This window comes from Bufo bufo, chromosome 3, assembly GCF_905171765.1.
Source record: "Bufo bufo chromosome 3, aBufBuf1.1, whole genome shotgun sequence".
In the NCBI taxonomy this organism is placed as follows: Eukaryota; Metazoa; Chordata; class Amphibia; order Anura; family Bufonidae; genus Bufo; species Bufo bufo.
The window spans coordinates 620,304,852-620,328,139 of record NC_053391.1 but is presented as its reverse complement, the minus strand read 5'-3'; the positions used below and the strand labels follow the sequence as shown (position 1 = coordinate 620,328,139).

The window sequence follows — 23,288 nt, the reverse complement described above, 5'->3', positions numbered from 1 at the left end:
AAGAAGGGCAGCAAAGAAGCCACTTCTCTCCAAAAAAAACATCAGGGACAGATTGATCTTCTGCTGAAAGTATGGTGAATGGACTGCTGAGGACTGGGGCAAAGTCATATTCTCCGATGAAGCCTCTTTCCGATTGTTTGGGGCATCTGGAAAAAGGCTTGTCCGGAGAAGAAAAGGTGAGCGCTACCATCAGTCCTGTGTCATTCCAACAGTAAAGCATCCTGAGACCATTCATGTGTGGGGTTGCTTCTCATCCAAGGGAGTGGGCTCACTCACAATTTTGCCCAAAAACACAGCCATGAATAAAGAATGGCACCAAAACACCCTCCAACAGCAACTTCTTCCAACAATCCAACAACAGTTTGGTGAAGAACAATGCATTTTCCAGCACGATGGAGCACCGTGCCATAAGGCAAAAGTGATAACTAAGTGGCTCGGGGACCAAAACGTTGACATTTTGGGTCCATGGCATGGAAACTCCCCAGATCTTAATCCCATTGAGAACTTGTGGTCAATCCTCAAGAGGCGGGTGGACAAACAAAAACCCACTAATTCTGACAAACTCCAAGAAGTGATTATGAAAGAATGGGTTGCTATCAGTCAGGAATTGGCCCAGAAGTTGATTGAGAGCATGCCCAGTCGAATTGCAGAGGTCCTGAAAAAGAAGGGCCAACACTGCAAATACTGACTCTTTGCATAAATGTCATGTAATTGTCGATAAAAGCCTTTGAAACGTATGAAGTGCGTGTAATTATATTTCACTACATCACAGAAACAACTGAAACAAAGATCTAAAAGCAGTTCAGCAGCAAACTTTGTGAAAACTCTTATTTGTGTCATTCTCAAAACTTTTGGCCACGACTGTACTGTCGTATCTGAGTTTTCACTATCGTGAAAACTCAGATCTGAAAAAGCTAATACTATTATTTTCCGTTATAACGGAAAATAATAAAGTGAAGTTCGGGTCCCCATTGACTTCCCGAACCCAAACTTTTTTTTAACCCCTTAAGGACTCGGCCCTATTTCACCTTTTGAACTTGGCCATTTTTTGCAAATCTGACCAGTGTCACTTTAAATGCTGATAACTTTAAAACGCTTTGACTTATCCAAGCCATTCTGAGACTGTTTTTTCGTGACATATTGTACTTTATGGTATAATAAGGACCAGCACTCGCTTCAGTAATAATTTCAAATAGATTTAATGGTCACATACAAATGATAAGTGACGCGTGCGTTTCGGCTACTGTGAGCCTTTGTCAAAACAAAGGCTCACAGTAGCCGAAACGCACGCGTCACTTATCATTTGTATGTGACCATTAAATCTATTTGAAATTAATACTGAAGCGAGTGCTGGTCCTTACTATACCATTATCTGTGGATCTTCCTCCCGGGACACGCGCACCGCACCGCTGAAAGCAGAAGTGCCGCTTGTATCTTCTCTTGGATATATTGTACTTTATGACACTGGTAAAATGAAGTCAAAAAAATTCATTTTTATTTATAAAAAAATACCAAATTTACCAAAAATTTCTTTCAAAATTGCAAATTTCCAAATTTCAATTTCTCTACTTCTATAATACATAGTAATACCAAAAATAGCTATTACTTTACATTCCCCATATGTCTACTTCATGTTTGGATAATTTTGGGAAGAAAATTTTATTTTTTGGGGATGTTACAAGGCTTAGAAGTTTAGAGGCAAATCTTGAAATTTATAAGAAATTTTCAAAAACCCAATTTTTAGGGACCAGTTCAGGTCTGAAGTCACTTTGCGAGGCTTACATAATAGAAACCACTCAATTCTATAAACTACACCCCTCAAGGTATTCAAAACTGATTTTGCAAACTTTGTTAACCCTTTAGGTGTTCCACAAGAATTAATGGGAAATAGAGATACAATTTCAAAATTTCACATTTTTGGCAGATTTTCCATTTTAATTATTTTTCCCAGTTACAAAGCAAGGGTTAACAGCCAAACCAAACTCAATATTTATGGTCCTGATTCTGTAGTTTACAGACACACCCCATATGTGGTAGTAAACCGCTGTACGGGCACATGGCAGGGCGCAGAAGGAAAGGAATGCCATTCGGTTTTTGGAAGGCAGGTTTTGCTGGACTGTTTTTTTTGACACCATGTCCCATTTGAAGCCCCCCTGATGCACCCCTAGAGTAGAAACTCCATAAAAGTGACCCCATCTAAGAAACTACACCCCTCAAGGTATTCAAAACTGATTTTACAAACGTCGTTAACCCTTTAGGTGTTCCACAAGAATTAATGGGAAATAGAGATACAATTAAAAAATTTCACTTTTTGGGCAGATTTTCCATTTTAATAATTTTTTTCCAGTTACAAAGCAAGGGTTAACAGCCAAACCAAACTCAATATTTATGGCCCTGATTCTGTAGTTTACAGAAACACCCCATATGTGGTCGTAAACCGCTGTACGGGCACACGGCAGGGCGCAGAAGGAAAGGAATGCCATACAGTTTTTGGAAGGCAGGTTTTGCTGGACTGGTTTCTTTGACACCATGTCCCATTTGAAGCCCCCCTGATGCAACCCTAGAGTAGAAACTCCAATAAAGTGACCCCATTTTAGAAACTATGGGATAGGGCAGTATTGTTGGTACTAGTTTAGGGTATATATGATTTTTGGTTGCTCTATATTACACTTTTTGTGAGGCAAGGTAACAAGAAATAGCTGTTTTGGCACCGTTTTTATTTTTTGTTATTTATAACATTCGTCTGACAGGTTAGATCATGTGAAATTTTTATAGACCAGGTTGTCACGGACGCTGTGATACCTAATAATATGTATACTTTTTTTTATTTATGTAAGTTTTACACAATGTTTTCATTTTTGAAGCAAAAAAAATCATGTTTTAGTGTTTCCATAGTCTGAGAGCCATAATTTTTTTAGTTTTTGGGCGATTACCTTGGGTAGGGTATGGTTTTTGCGGGATGAGATGACGGTTTTATTGGCACTATTTTGGGGTGCGTGTGACTTTTTTATCGCTTGCTATTACACTTTTTGTGATGTAAGGTGACAAAAAATGGCTTTTTTTACACTGTTTTTTTTTTTTTTTTTTACGGTATTTACCTGAGGGGTTAGGTCATGTGAAATTTTTATAGAGCAAGTTATTACGGACGCTGCGATACCTAATATGTATACTTTCTTTTTATTTATGTAAGTTTTACACAATGATTTCATTTTTGAAGCAAAAAAAATCATGTTTTAGTGTTTCCATAATCTGAGAGCCATAATTTTTTCCGTTTTTGAACGATTATCTTAGGTAGGATCTCATTTTTTGCGGGATCAGATGACGGTTTGATTGGCACTATGTTGGGGTGCATATGACTTTTTGATCGCTTGCTATTACACTTTTTGTGAAAAAATGGTTTATTTATCACAGTTTTTATTTTTAATTTTTTACGGTGTTCATCTCAGGGGTTAGGTCATGTGATATTTTTATAGAGCCGGTTGATACGGACGCGGCAATACCTAATATGTATACTTTTTTTTTATTTATGTAAGTTTTACACAATAACAGCTTTTTTAAAACAAAACAAATGATGTTTTAGTGTCTCCATATTCTGAGCCATAGTTTTTTTATCTTTTGGGCGATTGTCTCAGGTAGGGGCTCATCTTTTGCGGGATGAGGTGATGGTTAGATTGATACTATTTTGGTGGGCAAACGCCTTTTTGATCGCTTGCTGTTGTACTTTTTGTGATGTAAGGTGACAAAAAAATTGTTTATTTAGCACAGTTTTTATTTTTTATTTTTACAGTGTTCATCTGAGGGGTTAGGTCATGTGATATGTTTATAGAGCCGGTCGATACGGACACGGCGATACCTAATATGTATACTTTTTTTTTTTCCCTATTTTTTACCAATTTCTTTTTTACTTTATTTGGGGAAAATGACGTTTTTGTTTATTTTTACTTGAAACTTTTAATTTTTTTGGGGGAAAACTTTATTTTTTCAACTTTTTTTTCACTTAATTTTTTTTCCCACTTTGGGACTTGAACTTTTGGGGGTCTAATCCCCTTTACAATGCATTCCAATACTTCTGTATTGGAATGCATTGGCTGTATGAGTAATACTGTGTTTATTACTTATACAGCTTCCGGCCTGTGAGATCCAGGAGGCTGGATCTCACAGGCTCGTCACCGGAAGGCAGCGCGATGCATTCCTTAGACATTCCTTCCATGTCATCGGGTCCCCCCTACAGCCGCATGGGGACCCGATGGCACCGCCGCCCGCTGCTGCCGCACCAGGTAAAAGCCGCAAACCTGCATTGACCTGCGGTTTGCGGCGATCACTGACACGGGGGGGTCACGGGACCCCCTCCCGGCGTTGTGACAGGATGCCCGCTGAATGATTTCAGCTGACATCCTGTTCCGAATAACCCCCGCCGCGCCGCAATCACGTTTTAAAGTTAGGACGTACCCGTACGCCCTGGGTCCTTAAGGACTCGGGAAACAGTGCGTACCGGTACGCCCTAAGTCCCTAAGGGGTTAAAGTTCGGCCGAACTCCCCGAACCCGAACATCTAGGTGTTCGCTCAACTCTAATGATGATGAGTACCTTCAGTTTTTTTTGGCGGACCCATTAAAATGAATGGTTCCGTATACTGTCCGCGAAAAAACCCGGAAAAAGACGGAAAGAAAATACATTTGTGTGCATGAGGCCTTAGAGGAACGAATTCAGGTCTGAGGAGTTGGTGGGGGAGGGGTTACTCGGGGAACAGTCATTTTCGGAAGCTTGATAAGCCTGCCTGAAAATATGTGTTTTTAAGGCACGTTTGAAGACAGTGAAGTTGGGAATTGACTTCATATTCTGGGGCAGAACATTCCAGAGAGTAGGTGCAGCTCGAGAAAATTCCTGAAGACAGGAGTGAGAGGTACGAATTATGGAGAATTTTAATCTTAGGTCACTAACAGAATGGAGAGCACTAGTAGGGTAGTAGATGGAAATAAGGTGCAGAACTGTGGAGAGCTTTGTGAGTGAGTGTATTTGAATGGAGGAGACATCACATGGAGGTGATTTGCCTGGTCACATGACCCTCAATCAGCAGTCATTCTATGGACAAGATCTCTGCGTGGACAGCACAAAAGATTTGGCTATTAAAGGGGCATTCCTTATGAAACATGGAAAATGGAGCAGAATTTCTACAAAGGCGATATTAGTAAGTGCCATATAATCATCTTACATACACGTTAGTGAACAGAAGCCAGAAACTAGCCAACCCCTCTTAACCAAATTCAAACAAAGATAAGGATTAGAGATGAGCGAATTTCTCAATTATTCGATTCGGCCAACTCTAGCGTTAAGGGCGCTATCCTTTTACACCATCGTCAGATTACACATAGATGTCTACAAAAACTGTTCTATTAAACGCTTATACAAGTAGAGCCCCCCTAACAGAGTGGAGAAGGTGTCAGCAGTAAGTTTGTGTTGACATTACTGATTATTTTGCCCTTCCTCTTATCAGTCAGAAAAATAACCACCCCCCCCCCAAAAAAAAAAAAATGGATCCTGTCTGTTGAGCATCCACCTTCACTCGGTCAGCATTTGGTCAGTAATCCATCAGTATTGCTAAAGCAAAAAAAAAAAACAGGAGTGGATCCAAAACAGAGATGACACGTGAATGGAATATTTGCATGTTTTCTGTATTTTGTACCCACTCTTGTTTTTGGCTACCAAATCATAAACCAATTCTGATAGGACCATACAGGTCATACAGCTGCTACACAGACAGGATCAGTTGTGTGCCTCATTTTTCCTTCCTTCTGAAGTTCAGAAGAAGGGTCAAATAAATTATGATGTTAACCAGGCCAAAAAGGCAAAATAGTGGCCCAGTCATGGAGTGGGTAGAGTGGGAGAACAGCTTGAGAAGTCCACAGAGTGGCCCAATGACATAGTGTTGAGGTAGCAGCAGCATGAGGAGAACACAGAGTGGCCCAGTGACATAGTGGGGAGGTGGCAGCAGCAGCAGCATGAGGAGACCACAGAGTGGTCCATTTACATAGTGTTGAGGTGGCAGCAGCATCAGGAGAACACAGACTGGCAAGGTGACATAATGTGTAGGTGGCAGCAGCAGCAGCATGAGGAGGCCACAGAGTGGCCCAGTGACAAAGTGTTGATTTAGCAGCAGCATTAGGAGACCACAGAGTGGCAAAATGACATAGTGTAAAGGTGGCAGCAGCATGAGGAGGAAACAGAGTGGCCCAGTGACATAATTTTGAACGCAAGTTGCGGATCCGAAAAACACGGATACTGGCAATGTGCATTCCGCAATTTGAGGACCGCACATCGCCGGCACTATAATAGAAAATGCCTAATCTTGTCCGCAATTGCGGACAAGAATAGGACATGTTCTATTTTTTTGCGGAAACGGAAGCACGGATGCGGAAGTGCGGATCCGCAAATACAGATGCGGATCCGCAAATGTGGATGTGGACAGCACATTCCGGCCCCATTGAAAATAAATGGGTCCACACCCGTTCCGCAAAATTGCGGAACGGATGCTGACCCATTTTGCGGACGTGTGAATGGACCCTTAGCAGCAGCATGAGGAGACCACAGAGTGGCAAGGTGACATAGTGTGGAGGTGGCAGCAGCAGCATGAGGAGGCCACAGAGTGGCCCAGTGATATAGTGTTGAGTTAGCAGCAGCATAAGCAGGCCACAGAGTGGCAAGGTGACATAGTGTGGAGTAATGTTGGGCGCGAATATTCGAATCGTGAATATTAATTGCGAATATCGGCACTTCGAGAATTCGAGAATATTTAGAATATAGTGATATATATTCGCAATTTTGAATATTCTAGATTTTTTTATCATTAAAAATCATGTACTGCTCTCTACATGAACTGTACTGCTCTCTACTTGTTCTTCATGAACTGTACTGCTCTCTAGTGTTGATTGTGAATATTCTAATAGCGAAAATCTAGAATATAGTGCTATATATTCGTAACCGCAAATATTCTAGTTTTTTCATCAGTAACCTCCCTTTTGCTTGTGGGCCAATGAGAAGGCTGCAATGTCTTTGTCTGAGCTTAGCAACATCCCTAGCAACCAATAGTAAAGTTGCCTACCCCTTTAGTATATAAGAACCTCCCCAGCAGCCATTGTATGCAGTATTTTGCAGATCTGAGAGAGACAGCAGTGTTATTGATGTGCTCTCTGCTTTCCTGTGTCATTACATTAGATAGTTAGTCAGCATATATATATATATATATATATATATATAATACAGATAGTTAGTGGGAGATAGTCAGTGTAGGTTAAATAGTGATATAGTGTAGCTGATAGCTTCTGCTGTCCATACATGTATGCTACATTCATAGTGCTGTGATGTCACAAGTTCACAACAATACTTAGTGCACCAATCACTAATATGTAGTCAGACCTGTTAAAATGTAAAGTTGCATGTATTGCGCCAAAATATTCGCATCATTAGTGCCGATTTCGCAATCACGAATATATTGGAGCATTCTATCTGCATATAAAGCTATTGTAATGTTCTGCCGTGCCAACCATTTTCTTCAGTCTCAGGAAACCTCTAGCAGCTTGAAAAATGTAGCTATAGTGACCCATGCCTGTATTGCGCGTGCATTACGAGCATATTACATTGCCGATTTTCGCAATCAAGACAATATTCGCAAATTCTCAAACTGGCAACTATATGATGAATATTCTACCAAATATTTACAAAATATTGCGAATTTGAATATTGCCCCTGCCGCTCATCACTAGTGTGGAGGTAACAGCAGCAGAAGCATGAGGAGGCCACAGACTGTCAAGGTGACATAGTGTGGAGGTGACAGCATCAGCATGAGGAAGCAAAAAAGTGGCAAGGTGACATAGTGTGGAGGTGGCAGCAGCAGCAGCATGAGGAGGCCACAGAGGGGCACAATGACAGAGTGTGGAGGTGGCAGCAGCAGCAGCATGAGGAGGCCATAGAGTGGCAAGGTCTTGCAGATGGGTGGAAGACTTCACAAACCGCTTGACAGCCATATTTAACATGTGCGCAATGCAGGGAGCATGGCTCAGCCCTCCTTGACCCAGCACCGACACCATGTTCTTCCCGTTGTCTTTCACCATGGTTCTGATTTTGAGTTGTCGCGGAGAAAGCCAGGATTCAATTTCTTAATGAAGGACACGGAGCACTTCCTCCTCTGTGTGACTTCATTCACTCAGGTAAATGAGGTGTAGAACAGCATGACACCGCCGTGCCCTGCACTTGTGGTATGCTGGAGGAGCACTGTGAATTGTCCGTGCAGTGGAAGCTGAGGACCCATTGGAGGATGAGGAGGCAAAGGCTGACATTGTTGCAGGACTAACAGCCTGAGAACGCGGAGGCAGAAGCGGCGTCACCTGGCCAAATTGCTGGTTTGGCTGGGCAGGAACCACATTTACCCAGTGGGCAGTAAAGGACATATATTGTCCTTGACCGTAGTTAAGCTCCACACGTCGGCACTGCCATGCACTTTGGCAGACAGAGACAGGCTCAAGGACTGGCCCACTTTCTGTTCTACATATTTGTGCAGGGCTGGTACTGCCTTTTTGGTAAAGAAATGACGGCTTGGGACTCTCCAACTCGGCTCTGCAGAAGCTATCATTTCTCTAAAAGGTGCAGAGTCCACCACTTGGAAAGGGAGGGACTGCAGCACCAGCAACTTATCCAGGAGCACATTCAGCTTCTGCGCCGTTGGATGAGTGCACGCATACTGTTGTCTCTTGGCAACCACTTCGATGATCGATTGCTGATGGAATGACTGACGAGGAGTATGAGGGTGAGGAGCAGGAGCATCAGGACCGGTAGATGATGGGAAGGACAGACAGCTCCCTTTTACTGAGGTGGTGGAGCCTTCACTGCCTGAAATCGGATGCGTGCCACTAGGTGATGCAGCAGTTGCCACCACATTGGAGCCACGGTTATCACAGGCCACTTTATGGTGATGCTGCAAATGTTGATGCAAGGCTGTGGTGCTAACATTGGTACCCTGGCCACGCTTCACCTTTTGCCCACAGATTGGGTAAATGGCCATGTTCAACTCCTCCGGTAGCTTAACAAAAAACTGCCACACTGCCGAGTAGGTGATTTTACCCACAGCACTCTGCACTGACTGACTGCTACTGCCGCTGCCTCTGTGAACCCCTGCACCACTTCTTTCCAGGATCGTTTTCTCCTGCGAAGCGGGTGGTCTACCCCGGGCACGTTTGGCTCCCGACCTTCCACTGCTGCAACCCTGGTGACTCCCGGCCATGCTACCAACAGCCTCACACGCAAGCTGCCACCCTTTTATCCCGATGATAATGAAGTCCCTTCATCGCCCGGCTCCCAATTGCGATCGGCTACATCATCATCGAGTACTGTCTGTCCGTTACTGATGTCCTCCTCAACGGTCTCTGAGCCAGGAGCCTGACCGCTCGCAACACCAGCTCCCACGCCACTCCCCTCATCACTAGTCAATAGTAGCTCATCCTCGCTGTATAGTGGAGCTGAGCACACAGCATATAATACTTCTCTGGCTGAAGGAACAGAAAAGGACAGAGGCAGGTTGAGGACAGGTGAGGGCACAGGGCCCCGATCCCGGGCCATGCCGACTAAGGGTTGCGTCTGACAAACCCGCCGACTCTTGGCTGGGGTCTGTCTGATGTCACTTGGGACGAAGTGGATGACCGAGTCAACCATTCAAGAACCGCTGCGTTGCTGGTCAAGACACGACCGTTACGTGACACTGGGAGCCCAGGCCTCTGGCAGTGACCCCTGCTGCCATGCCCGATTACTCTACTGCGACCTGTGCCTGCACCAGAAACATTTAGGTCTCTGCCCCTCCCCTGTGCATGGCCTGTCACTTCTATGTCTGACATACTGTTAGATCAAATAAGTAAATAAAAAGGAAATTAATGCACTCCAAAAAAAAGACTGTAATTTTGTCACTTCACCACACAATGGCAAATAATACTTTTTTTGCATCTAATACACGCCCAAAAAACTTTAGAACATATAACTGCACCGCTAAACATCCAAAAAAGCTTTAGAATATATACAGTTGTGTTCAAAATTATTCAACCCCCAATGCTGTAAAGGGTTTTAGGGAATTTAGTGTACTGTACATTTGTAATTGTGTTCAGAATGAAATCTTGCAAGGACTTTTTAAAGAACCAAATGCAACTAAAATGACATCAATTGTTTTTGTAATACAGTATTAAATGTTTTTTTTGTGATTTCTTCATTGACAATTATTCAACCCCTTAAAGACAACCACTCTTAAGAACAGAGGTTCATTCAAGTGTTTTCGATCAGGTATTGAAAACACCTGTGGATGTCAAGGAGCAGCAATCAAGCATAATAAGCACCAATTAGGCAAATTTAAAAGGACTGTGATACTCAGCTCCTTCTAGACATTTACTGGTGTGTTTACAAACATGGTGAAGTCAAGAGAATGGTCCAGGAAGACAAGAGAAGAGGTGATTTCTCTTCACAGGAAGGGCAATGGCTATAAGAAGATTGCAAAGATGTTAAACATACCAAGAGACACCATAGGAAGCATCATTCGCAAATGCAAGGCAAAGGGCACTGTTGAAACGCTACCTGGTCGTGGCAGAAAGAAGATGCTGACTTCGACTGCTGTGCTCTACCTGAAGCGCAAAGTGGAGAAAAGTCCCCGTGTGACTGCTGAGGAACTGAAAAAAGATTTGTCAGATGTGGGTACTGAAGTTTCAGCTCAGACAATAAGGCGCACACTGCGTAATGAAGGCCTCCATGCCAGAACTCCCAGGCGCACCCCCTTGCTGTCTCCAAAGAATAAGAAGACTGCAGTATGCCAAAAGTCATGTGGACAAACCACAAAAGTTTTGGGATAGTGTTCTGTGGACTGATGAAACAAAATTAGAACTGTTTGGGCCCATGGATCAACGCTATGTTTGGAGGAGGAAGAACAAGGCCTATGAAGAAAAGAACACCTTGCCTACTGTGAAGCATGGTGGGGGGTCAATCATGCTTTGGGGCTGTTTTGCTTCTACAGGTACAGGGAAGCTTCAGCGTGTGCAAGGTACCATGAATTCTCTTCAGTACCAGGAGATATTGGATGAAAATGTGATGCAGTCCGTCACAAACCTGAGAATTGGGAGACGTTGGACCTTTCAACAGGACAATGATCCCAAGCATACCTCCAAGTCCACTAGAGCATGGTTGCAGATTAAAGGCTGGAACATTTTGAAGTGGCCATCGCAGTCACCAGACTTAAATCCGATTGAGAACCTCTGGTGGGACTTAAAGAAAGCAGTTGCAGCGCGCAAGCCTAAGAATGTGACTGAACTGGAGGCTTTTGCCCATGAAGAATGGGCGAATATTCCCGTAGATCGCTGCAAGACACTTGTGTCAAGCTATGCTTCACGTTTAAAAGCTGTTATAACTGGAAAAGGATGTTGTACTAAGTACTAAGATTAAATGTCACTTGGGGGTTGAATAAAACTGATAATGATGTGAGCACAGAAAAGACATTTGTGGTTATTTCATTATAAATGTTATGTTATATTTGTCTGACTTACAAGTGCCTCTTTGATTTAATTGTAAACAAGATGACTGAAATGATCAAAATCAATGTCAAACTGGCCAAAACACTCAATTTCAGTGGGGGTTGAATAATTTTGAACACAACTGTAACTACACCGCTGAACAGCAAATAATCCTATTTTTGCCACTAATATACACCAAAAAGGGCTATAATTTTCTCACTTCACCAGACAACGGCTAATAAGCTCTTTTTTTTTCCCCACTTATACACGCCAAAAAAGGCTTTAGAACATATGATTGCACAGCTGAACGGCAAATAATACATTTTTTTGCCACTAATACACAACAAAAAAGGTTTTAGAACATATAAATGAACCGCTGAACAGAAAATAATCCTTTTTTTTGCCACTAATACATGCCAAAAAAGGCTGTAATTTTCTCACTTTACCACACAACGGCTAATAAGCCCTTTTTTTCCCTACTAATACACCCCAAAAAAGCTTTAGAACATATAACTGCACCGCTGAACGGCAATTAATCCTTTTTTTTTTTGCCATTAAGGCTACTTTCACACTAGCGTTTTGGCTTTCCATTTGTGAGATCCGTTCAGGGCTCTCAAAAGCGGTCCAAAATGGATCAGTTTCGTCCTAATGCATTCTGAATGGAAAAGGATCCGCTCAGAATGCATCAGTTTGCCTCCATTCAGTCACCATTACGCTCTGGAGGCGGACACCAATAGGCTGCCTCCAGTGTTTTGCTGTGCGCCTGACGAAGCAGAGCCAAATGGATCCGTCCTGGCACACAATGTAATTCAATGGGGACGGATCTGTTTTCTCTGACACAATCTGGCACAATAGAAAACGGATCCGTCCCAGATTGACTTTCAATGGTGTTTAAGACGGATCCGTCATGGCTATAGAAGACATAATACAACCGAATCCGTTCATGACGGATGCATGTGGTTGTAATATTGTAATGGAAGCATTTTTGCAGATCCATGACAGATCTGCAAAAAACGCTAGTGTGAAAGTAGCCTAATACATGCCAAAAACGCTGTAATTTTCTCACTTCACCACACAATGGTTAATAAGCCCTTTTTTGCCACTAATACACCCCAAAAAGGCTTTAGAACATATAACTGCACCGCTGAACGGCAAATAATACTTTTTTTGCCACTAAAACACACCAAAAAGGGCTGTAATTTTCTCACTTCACCACACAATGGCTAATAAGCCCTTTTTTCCCACTTATACACGCCAAAAAATGCTTTAAAACATATAACTGCACAGCTGAACGGCAAATAATAATTTTTTTTGCCACTAGTACACGACAAAAAAGGCTTTAGAACATATAACTGCACAGCTGAAAGGCAAATAATACTTTTTTTTGCCACTAATAAATAACAAAAAAGGCTTTAGAACATATAACTGCACCGCTGAACGGCCAAAAAAGCTTTACAACATATAACTGCACCGCTGAACAGCAAATAATCCTTTTTTTTGCCACTAATACACACCAAAAATGGCTGTAATTTTCTCACTTCACCACACAACGGCCAATAGCCCTTTTTTTCCTACTAATACACCCTAAAAAAGGCTTTAGAACATATAACTGCACCACTGAACGGCAAATAATCCTTTTTTTTGCCACTTTGGCTATTTTCACACTAGCATTTTGGCTTTCCATTTGTGAGATCCATTCAGGGCTCTCAAAAGTGGTTCAAAATGGATCTGTTTTGTCCTAATGCATTCCGAATGGGAATGCATCAGAATGCATCAGTTTGCCTCCGTACAGTCACCATTCCGCTCTGGAGGCAGACACCAAAACGCTGCTTTCAGCATTTTGCTGTCCGCCTGACGAAGCAGAGCCAAATGGATCTGTCCTGGCACACAATATAAGTCAATGGGGACCGATCCGTTTCCTCTGACACAATCTGGCACAATAGAAAACGGATCCGTCCCCGATTGACTTTCAATGTTGTTCAAGACGGATCCGTCATGGCTATAGAAGACATAATACAACCGGATCCGTTCATGACAGATGCATGCGGTTGTAATATTGTAATGGAAGCATTTTTGCAGATCCATGACAGATCTGCAAAAAACGCTAGTGTGAAAGTAGCCTAATACATGCCAAAAACACTGTAATTTTCTCACTTCACCACACAATGGCTAATAAGCCCTTTTTTTGCCACTAATACACCCCAAAAAAGGCTTTAGAACATATAATTGCACAGCTGAACGGCAAATAATACCTTTTTGCCACTAATACATGCCATAAAGGGCTTGCTGGAATTACAGAGGTATTATCTATTGCAAGCCTGAAAGCAGCAGTACAATGGCAACTTGGATCCCCAGTCAGTGCAGCAAGGTGTAATAGGATTGTTCCTATTACCCAGGCTGTAAACTCGCCTATTGAACCCTGTTCTGCTTCAATACTGTGGAATAATTCCTCCCTGTCCTTTCCCTACACTTCTAATGCTCTTTCCCTGAACTTTTATTCAGCAAAATAAAAGTTTTCAAGTCTTTCCAAGCACTTTCCCTAGTGCTTGCTGACATCTCTCCCTGCACTAAGTACACTGGAAAATGGCTGAATCCAAGATGACTGAGGCTATTTATAGGGCTGTCACATCACAGGGGCTGGCTAGCTGCTGATTGGCTGCATGCATAGCAATGTTGGTGATTCCTTGTTCCCAGAGTTCTTTGATTCATGTCCTAACATGTGCAGCAGCCATTTTAGGAAAAAATACAATTCATTACCACGAAGTGTGAGGAAATTCAGATTCGGTGCAAATCGAAATTTTCCTGAAATTCAGATCGAATTCCACTTTGTTAGCTTCGATTCGCTCATCTCTAGTAAGGATAGACAAATTTGCTGAACTTTCAACAAAATCCATGTATTTTGTATGCCTGGTGGACATACAGTATTGTAAATGTACCATTGTAAAAACTGAAAAATGTTGTCCCCCTTTTTTTCTATAGAGCCTCCATTATTTTATCCAACTCCTGCATGTAATAAAATGTCTAAATCTTTATGAAACCTCTTTATATGGGAGGTCTAACTAGTACCCTGAATTTGTACTTCAAATCCAATTCTATAGCTGAAGAATACATGTAATTCCTATGATGTTCAGCATGAATATTGACTATATGAATCTGTAATGCTGATCTTTTTGCCACTTTGGGCAATTTAGTTGAATATTTTAATCTAAATGTGGAAAATAAGTCAGCAGAGAGTTTAAAATCCAAACAATGTAAGATTACATGGTCAGTAACACCAGAAATGACTGGAGCAGAAGCCGTTTATCTGCTATTTTTATCAGAACTTTGACAAGCTTGAAAAGCAAATGCCAGATTTCCAACAGAAATATAAATGGAAGCTAAGCTGTTATCAGCAGCCTAATTACCAGACTTCGCTGGCCTTTCTGCAAAATATGAAATGCCAACTAGAATAGTAGCCTTTAGCATTTCACAGAGCAAAACCTAACAGAATAGGACAACATCGTCCAATAACTCAAACATTAATGGCCCTACTGGAAAAATTACCCAAAGTGAATGCTTCACAATATGTTTGTGTAGCTTCTGCTTTAGGCACAAATAACTAAAGCAATTAATTTATTTTGTAGAATTTAGTGCTAATGTAGTCAGCACAGTGTTGTACACCAAATCAGTACACATGCATCGGTACTCAGGTTGATTCTTAAAACATATCTTCTATATTTTAAAGGGATTGTCCACATTTGTGAACCCCCACTTGTGTAGCCAGATTGGAGCAGGAGGAACTTGTTTTTTGTGTTTCCCATGTATAGCCCATTGATTCTCTTGCCCACCATATTGATTTATTTGTATTTTAGTTAGCTAATCCTCCCCTGTCCTCTCCAGATTCTGTAAGTCCCTTTACATTCTCATGATCCTTGTGCTTCCTACTGGGGATGACAAGAGGAAAGGTCCTGGCAGGGCACTACCTAGAGCAGGGGTGCACAACCTGCATCCCGCGGGCAGTATGCGGACCCCAGAGCCATGGTTTGCGGCCCCCGTCCTGCTGGACAGAAGCATAGCTGATTGTGCGATCAGCTGTGTTTCTTCCTGGAGTGCCCCACAGCGAAGGATAACAGCTCCTGCACTGTAGCAGGAGTCTGGAGCAGGACTTGTCCCCGGCTATTAGTGAGAGTGGGGGAGCCGAGGAGAAGTCAGGCACAGTTTATCAGAACGTCTGCCTTCTGCAGTTTAAACCCAGCGATGACGTGATCGCCGGGTGTCTTGGGGCAGAGGAGCGCAGAGCTGCAGGGTCAGTACCAGGGGCATACATAGAAATCATGGAGCCCCATAGCAAAACTCCGAATTGGTCTATGGGGGGTTGAAGTGTATGGGAAGCTACTGTGAGGTGAGTAAGCTGTGAACAGGTCTGTGTGTGTGTATATATATATGGAACAGCTGAGAAGCCAATTGTCCCATTACTTTTGGTCCCTTAACAAGTGGGAGGCACATATGCAAACTGTTGTAATTCCTACACCGTTCACCTGATTTGGATGTAAATACCCTCAAATTAAATCTGACAGTCTGCAGTTAAATCACATCTTGTTTGTTTCATTTCAAATGCCTTGTGGTGGTGTATAGAGCCCAAAATGTTAGAATTGTGTCCATGTACCAATATTTATGGACCTGACTGTATATATATATATACTGTATATATATATATATATATATATATATATATGGAAAATGGAATATATATATATATTCATACACACACCAGCACAACTACTAACTTCCTGCTACACCTACATAACACACATAGGTTTAATCAGCCGTCAGCACCCTAGTGTGACCCCCTCCCCCTCTGCAGCTAAGCATGTGAGCGATTAGATAATGGTCATGTAGAGTGTGCAGTCTGCTGCTTGTGTTGATGTAGCAACTGCGTGGTCTGCCGCTACGGGCGGTACGCCATTGGTCAGTACCCTAATCGGCTCTGCCCTGTACAAAACCCCCCTCCCCACCCAGCAGCCTGGTTTCCCCTGTAACTGGGGCTCCTTTGGATGCTCCAGTTACAGTGGAAATAGTACAAAAAAAGTCTGTCTCCCCCAAGGTGTTTCAAGGACCTTTTTGGGAGAAATTATGTGGAAAATATATATATATATATATATATATATATATATATACACTGCTCAAAAAAATAAAAGGAACACAAAAATAACACATCCTAGATCTGAGTTAATTAAATATTCTTCTGAAATACTTTGTTCTTTACATAGTTGAATGTGCTGACAACAAAATCACACAAAAATAAAAAAAATGGAAATCAAATTTTTCAACCCATGGAGGTCTGGATTTGGAGTCACACTCAAAATTAAAGTGGAAAAACACACTACAGGCTGATCCAACTTTGATGTAATGTCCTTAAAACAAGTCAAAATGAGGCTCAGTAGTGTGTGTGGCCTCCACGTTCCTGTATGACCTCCCTACAACGCCTGTGCATGCTCTTGATGAGGTGGCGGAAGGTCTCCTGAGGGATCTCCTCCCAGACCTGGACTAAAGCATCTGCCAACTCCTGGACAGTCTGTGGTGCAACGTGACATTGGTGGATAGAGCGAGACATGATGTCCCAGATGTGCTCAATTGGATTCAGGTCTGGGGAACGGGCGGGCCAGTCCATAGCATTAATGCCTTCGTCTTGCAGGAACTTCTGACACACTCCAGCCACATGAGGTCTAGCATTGTCTTGCATTAGGAGGAACCCATGGCCAACCGCACCAGCATATGGTCTCACAAGGGGTCTGAGGATCTCATCTCGGTACCTAATGGCAGTCAGGCTACCTCTGGCGAGCACATGGAGGGCTGTGCGGCCCTCCAAAGAAATGCCACCCCACACCATTACTGACCCAATGCCAAACCGGTCATGCTAGAGGATGTTGCAGAACGTTCTCCACGGTGTCTCAAGACTCTGTCACGTCTGTCACATGTGCTCAGTGTGAACCTGCTTTCATCTGTGAAGAGCACAGGGCGCCAGTGGCAAATTTGCCAATCTTGGTGTTCTCTGGCAAATGCCAAACATCCTGCACGGTGTTGGGCTGTAAGCACAACCCCCACCTGTGGACGTCAGGCCCTCATATCACCCTCATGGAGTCTGTTTCTGACCGTTTGAGCAGACACATGCACATTTGTAGCCTGCTGGAGGTCATTTTGCAGGGCTCTGGCAGTGCTCCTCCTGTTCCTCCTTGCACAAAGGCGGAGGCAGCAGTCCTGCTGCTGGGTTGTTGCCCTCCTACGGCCTCCTCCACGTCTCCTGATGTACTGGCCTGTCTCCTGGTAGCGCCTCCATGTTCTGGACACTACGCTGACAGACACAGCAAACCTTCTTGCCACAGCTCGCATTGATGTGCCATCCTGGATAAGCTGCACTACCTGAGCCACTTGTGTGGGTTGTAGACTCCGTCTCATGCTACCACTAGAGTGAAAGCACCGCCAGCATTCAAAAGTGACCAAAACATCAGCCAGGAAGCATAGGAACTGAGAAGTGGTCTGTGGTCACCACCTGCAGAACCACTCCTTTATTGGGGGTGTCTTGCTAATTGCCTATAATTTCCACCTGTTGTCTATCCCATTTGCATAACAGCATGTGAAATTGATTGTCACTCAGTGTTGCTTCCTAAGTGGACAGTTTGATTTCACAGAAGTGAGATTGACTTGGAGTTACATTGTGTTGTTTAAGTGTTCCCTTTATTTTTTTGAGCAGTGTATATACAGTACAGACCAAAAGTTTGGACACACCTTCTCATTCAAAGAGTTTTCCTTATTTTCATGACTATGAAAATTGAAGATTCACACTGAAGGCATCAAAACTATGAATTAACACATGTGGAATTATATACATAACAAACAAGTGTGAAACAACTGAAAATATGTAATATTCTAGGTCCTTCAAAGTAGCCACCTTTTGCTTTGATTACTGCTTTGCACACTCTTGGCATTCTCTTGATGAGCTTCAAGAGGTAGTCCCCTGAAATGGTTTTCACTTCACAGGTGTGCCCTGTCAGGTTTAATAAGTGGGATTTCTTGCATTATAAATGGGGTTGGGACCATCAGTTGCGTTGAGGAGAAGTCAGGTGGATACACAGCTGATAGTCCTACTGAATAGACTGTTAGAATTTGTATTATGGCAAGAAAAAAGCAGCTAAGTAAAGAAAAAACGAGTGGCCATCATTACTTTAAGAAATGAAGGTCAGTCAGTCAGCCGAAAAATTGGGAAAACTTTGAAAGTAAGGGCTATTTGACCATGAAGGAGAGTGATGGAGTGCTGCGCCAGATGACCTGGCCTCCACAGTCACCGGACCTGAACCCAATCGAGATGGTTTGGGGTGAGCTGGACCGCAGAGTGAAGGCAAAAGGGCCAACAAGTGCTAAGCATCTCTGGGAACTCCTTCAAGACTGTTGGAAGACCATTTCAGGGGACTACCTCTTGAAGCTCATCAAGAGAATGCCAAGAGTGTGCAAATCAGTAATCAAAGCAAAAGGTGGCTACTTTGAAGAACCTAGAATATGACATATTTTCAGTTGTTTCACACTTGTTTGTTATGTATATAATTCCACATGTGTTAATTCATAGTTTTGATGCCTTCATAGTCATGAAAATAAAGAAAACTCTTTGAATGAGAAGGTGTGTCCAAACTTTTGGTCTGTACTGTATATATATATATATACACACACTGAACAAAAATATAAACGTAACACTTTTGGTTTTGCTCCCATTTTGCATGTGCTGAATTTAAAGATTTGAAACATTTTCTACATACGCAAAAGACCCATTACTCTCAAATATTGTTCACAAATCTGTCTAAATCTGTGTTGGTGAGCACTTTTCCTTTGCCAAGATAATTCATCCCACCTCACAGGTGTGGCATTTTAAGGTGCTGATTAGACAGCATATTGCACAGGTGTGCCTTAGACTGCCCACAATAAAAGACCACTCTGAAAATGTGCCTTACTGAAGGGGAAGGGGGGGCAGAAAACCAGTTTCTGGTGTGGCCACCATTTGCCTCACGCAGTGCAACACATCTTCGTCGCATAGAGTTGATCAGGTTGTTGATTGTGGCCTGTTGAACGTTGGTCCACTCCTCTTCAATAACTTTGCAACGTTGCAGAATATTGGCAGGAACTGGAACACGCTGTCGTATATGACGATCCAGAGCATCCCAAACATGCTCAAAGGGTGACATGTCCGGTGAGTATGCTGGCCATGCTAGAACGTAGAATATAACAAATATACGAATTTGCGAATATATGCCAAATATTCTACAAAATATTTGCAAAATATGACCCCTGCCACTCATCACTAGTGACAATGTTGCCACCAGACCAAAAAAAGTTGTGCACCCCTGACCTAGAGATTTAGGTAGTTTCACACAGAACAGTTTGAGGAAAAACCTGTAGTTTATATTAAAGGTTTTTTGTTTTGTTTTTGTTTGGGTTTTTTTTTGAGCCAAAGACTGACATGGATTCATCAGGAAGGAGAAGCATAAGTATTTTTCTTTTATATTTCCATCTCTTTTTTAATCTGCTTCTCTTTTTCTGACAGTTTTTTATGTAATCAAACTCAGAATTGGATTCAAAAGGAATGGGAAATAAAAAGGAATAATTTACACTTTTCCTTTCTGCTGGATCAATTTCTTCTTTTGGCTCAAAAACAGTATCAGAAATTACTACAAAAAGTTATGTGTGAAACCATTCTCTCTGAAAGCATAGCAGTTTTATTATATACCCTGTAACAGTATATGTTGCTTTGGTCTAATCACCTCAAGCAGATTAAAGGTAAAAGGGAAACAAAAAACACTTGAAATTAGAGATGAGCAAAGTTTTTTAAATTTCGATTCAGCAGCTTTGCCGAAGTTCCACAAAAAATTTGATTTGTTATGAATTAATTAGTCACAAATTGCTATAAATCAGGTGTACTCAGGCCACTGTGCCTTAAAGGGCTTCTGTCACCCCCAAAACACATATAATTTTTTTGGGCTTGTTAAAATCGTTATTCAACGACTATTCCCTATATAAGGATCTTACCTTTGTCTGTGGCTTCTTTTCCTTAAAAATCGATCTTTTAAAATATGCTAATCACTTCACTACCAGCAAGTAGGGCGTCTACTTGCTAGTAGCTGCCGCAAAAAACAGCCCCCTCCTCCTGTTGATTGACAGGGCCAGCGAACGCTCTCCTCCTCCGGCTAGCCCTGTCAGCATTTCAAATCCCACGCCTGTCTTTATTCGGCGCAGGCGTTTTGCGAGACGGAGGCCCACCTCCTCAGCACTCCCTCAGTGCGCCTGCGCCGATGACATCACCGAAAGAGAAGACGTTATCGGCGCAGGCGCACTGAGGGAGTGCTGAGGAGGCGAGCCTCCTTCTCTCAGAGCGCCTGCGCCGAATGAAGACAGGCGCGGGATTTGAAATGCTGACAGTGCCAGCCGGAGAAGGAGGAGGGTGCGGTTTTTTGCTGCGGCTACCAGCAAGTAGACGCCCTACTTGCCGGTAGTGAAGTGTTTAGCATATTTTAAAAGATCGATTTTTAAGGAAAAGAAGCCACAGACAAAGGTAAGATCCCTATATAGGGAATAGTCATTAACCACCTCAGCCCCCAGTGCTTAAACACCCTGAAAGACCAGGCCACTTTTTACACTTCTGACCTACACTACTTTCACCGTTTATTGCTCGGTCATGCAACTTACCACCCAAATGAATTTTACCTCCTTTTCTTCTCACTAATAGAGCTTTCATTTGGTGGTATTTCATTGCTGCTGACATTTTTACTTTTTTTGTTATTAATCGAAATTTAACGATTTTTTTGCAAAAAAATGACATTTTTCACTTTCAGTTGTAAAATTTTGCAAAAAAAACGACATCCATATATAAATTTTGCTCTAAATTTATTGTTCTACATGTCTTTGATAAAAAAAAAATGTTTGGGTAAAAAAAAAAGGTTTGGGTAAAAGTTATAGCGTTTACAAACTATGGTACAAAAATGTGAATTTCCGCTTTTTGAAGCAGCTCTGACTTTCTGAGCACCTGTCATGTTTCCTGAGGTTCTACAATGCCCAGACAGTACAAACACCCCACAAATGACCCCATTTCGGAAAGTACACACCCTAAGGTATTCGCTGATGGGCATAGTGAGTTCATCGAACTTTTTATTTTTTGTCACAAAATAAAAAGTTCTATGAACTCACTATGCCCATCAGCGAATACCTTGGGGTCTCTTCTTTCCAAAATGGGGTCACTTGTGGGGTAGTTATACTGCCCTGGCATTCTAGGGGCCCAAATATGTGGTAAGGAGTTTGAAATCAAATTCTGTAAAAAAATGACCTGTGAAATCCGAAAGGTGCTCTTTGGAATATGGGCCCCTTTGCCCACCTAGGCTGCAAAAAAGTGTCACACATCTGGTATCTCCGTACTCAGGAGAAGGTGGGGAATGTGTTTTGGGGTGTCATTTTACATATACCCATGCTGGATGAGATAAATATCTTGGTCAAATGCCAGCTTTGTATAAAAAAATTGGAAAAGTTGTCTTTTGCCAAGATATTTCTCTCACCCAGCATGGGTATATGTAAAATGACACCCCAAAACACATTCCCCAACTTCTACTGAATACGGAGATACCAGATGTGTGACACTTTTTTGCAGCCTAGGTGGGCAAAGGGGCCCATATTCCAAAGAGCACCTTTCGGATTTCACTCGTCATTTTTTACAGAATTTGATTTCAAACTCCTTACCACACATTTGGGCCCCTAGAATGCCAGGGCAGTATAACTACCCCACAAGTGACCCCATTTTGGAAAGAAGAGACCCCAAGGTATTCGCTGATGGGCATAGTGAGTTCATGGAAGTTTTTATTTTTTGTCACAAGTTAGTGGAATATGAGACTTTGTATGAAAAAAAAATCAAAAAAAAAAAATCATTTTCCACTAACTTGTGACAAAAAATAAAAAATTCTAGGAACTCGCCATGCCCCTCACGGAATACCTTGGGGTGTCTTCTTTCCAAAATGGGGTCACTTGTGGGGTAGTTATACTGCCCTGGCATTTTCCAGGGGCCCTAATGTGTGGTAAGTAGGTAAATGACCTGTGAAATCCTAAAGGTGCTCTTTGGAATGTGGGCCCCTTTGCCCACCTAGGCTGCAAAAAAGTGTCACACATGTGGTATCGCCGTATTCAGGAGACGTTGGGGAATGTGTTTTGGGGTGTCATTTTACATATACCCATGCTGGGTGAGAGAAATATCTTGGCAAAAGACAACTTTTCCCATTTTTTTATACAAAGTTGGCATTTGACCAAGATATTTATCTCACCCAGCATGGGTATATGTAAAATGACACCCCAAAACACATTCCCCAACTTCTCCTGAGTACGGCGATACCACATGTGTGACACTTTTTTGCAGCCTAGATGCGCAAAGGGGCCCAAATTCATTTTAGGAGGGCATTTTTAGACATTTGGATACCAGACTTCTTCTCACGCTTTGGGGCCCCTAGAATGCCAGGGCAGTATAAATACCCCACATGTGACCCCATTTTGGAAAGAAGACACCCCAAGGTATTCAATGAGGGGCATGGCGAGTTCATAGAAATTTTTTTTTTTGGGCACAAGTTAGCGGAAATTGATATTTTTTATTTTTTTTCTCACAAAGTCTCCCGTTCCGCTAACTTGGGACAAAAATTTCAATCTTTCATGGACTCAATATGCCCCTCACGGAATACCTGGGGGTGTCTTCTTTCCGAAATGG

The 23,288-nt window shown here is 42.4% G+C and overlaps 1 protein-coding gene across 1 annotated transcript in view; it reads right to left on the bottom strand.

The window, feature by feature from the left end:
• Positions 1 to 23,288, bottom strand: part of TRPC4 (transient receptor potential cation channel subfamily C member 4) — a 467,661-nt gene that overhangs the window by 240,810 nt on the left and 203,563 nt on the right. The window lies entirely within an intron of this gene.